This window comes from Temnothorax curvispinosus, unplaced genomic scaffold (assembly GCF_003070985.1).
Source record: "Temnothorax curvispinosus isolate PA1 unplaced genomic scaffold, ASM307098v1 QBEX01018461.1, whole genome shotgun sequence".
In the NCBI taxonomy this organism is placed as follows: domain Eukaryota; kingdom Metazoa; phylum Arthropoda; class Insecta; order Hymenoptera; family Formicidae; genus Temnothorax; species Temnothorax curvispinosus.
The window spans coordinates 1286-2670 of record NW_020228241.1 but is presented as its reverse complement, the minus strand read 5'-3'; the positions used below and the strand labels follow the sequence as shown (position 1 = coordinate 2670).

The window sequence follows — 1385 nt, the reverse complement described above, 5'->3', positions numbered from 1 at the left end:
GGGGGGAAAGGTCACGCATAATATAAAACAAGTCCGCATAACAACAATAATTCTAAACTTTAACAAGTCCGTCGATAACACTAATATATTTTGTTATTATTTTATAAATTAAAATCTCACATTTTTCATCCAAACCCCAGATTTCTAGCAGTTTGTATTTGGACACGATTCCCTGCGACTGCAACGTTTGTACTATTGCTTGAGTGCGTGGTATCAACCTGAAAAAATCGTATTGAATTGATGTAATGCATTCGATGAATCAACGTGAAATCGAAAGGAGATAGAATAACGATTTATCTGGCCCATGACTTGGTGATGCTCCCAGATGTCGTCAGCAACGACGAAACAAATCGTTTCAGCTTAGGGTACACTTGAACCTCCAAGAAGAAATACGCGAACCACTTTACACCGTCCACAGATGCTCTATATCCATCGATGGTAGTCCCCATCCGGCCTTTCCAAATGTACCAGACACGCGGCAAATGATCTTCCCGGTTCCTTGATTATATCTATAAATGAGAATAATATTCGATCATAATGAAGATTAATATCTTTATAAATAAATAGGAAAAACATTATAAAGCAACAATTGTGATAAAAATACCTTGGCGGTGGATCAACCAATGGTTCACTAAGATGGCATAGCGTGGAAGCGAATTTCGGCAATCATTCGGGTTCTATCGCCGTGACACCTCGCATATACATCTTATTCGTTTCGTACACCTCTTTATAAACCACTTATTCCGGACTGATTTTCCGTAGAACGCACGAAGAATGCATGAACACAGGTTCCTCCATTTCTGATGGTGTTCTGAAAAATGGTTCAGAATGGAGAGGTCGCATTCAATAGGTCTTAATTATCGATGATAATTAATAACACACCATACCTAACCTCTAAAGCATATTTCCACTTGGCCTTATCCTGATCCTCTTTTAGATCCGCCATACCTGCAAGAACTATCTGGCGCAGCAATTTCGCTTCCATGTCGGTTGGTAACGGCATTCTGTAACAATTCTTGTTGTAGACAATGTAGACAACCGTCTCAAACATATTGCAACATACATACAGTCAAATTCCAGTATTCTGATCTAATCGAGGAAGTCAACGGGAAGACAATGATGACGACGACGACGACGTTTCGTGGCGGTGGTTGATAGCGCGACGCTTTTCGACGTCTTATCGTGTCCTGTCTCGCGGCATGTATTCCTTGCACTCGCGTAAACATTAATTTTCTCCTCCAGCCTCCTCAAGATTCGCCGCCATATTGATGATGCATGACGCGCCGCTTGACTGTTTTCCGTCTTTTTATAGTCGACTATTTAGAAGTCGACTTATAAAAGTCGACGGAAAATTGACTTTTATAAGTCGATTATTTAGAAGTCGA

General features: G+C 40.4%; 1 long non-coding RNA gene across 3 annotated transcripts; it reads right to left on the bottom strand.

Moving 5' to 3' along the window:
* Positions 1-357: 357 nt before the first annotated feature.
* LOC112468428 lies at positions 358-1181 on the bottom strand. Of its 3 annotated transcripts, none has more exons than XR_003042390.1 (4): positions 1068-1181; positions 883-1004; positions 605-811; positions 358-509 (listed from the first exon to the last, which is right to left on the bottom strand). It is a non-coding gene; the product is annotated as an uncharacterized LOC112468428 (long non-coding RNA). The 3 variants fall into 3 exon arrangements; XR_003042391.1 differs by having other exon boundaries at positions 893-1004; positions 1068-1180; XR_003042389.1 differs by having other exon boundaries at positions 888-1004; positions 1068-1179.
* Between the last annotated feature and the right edge of the window lie 204 nt (positions 1182-1385).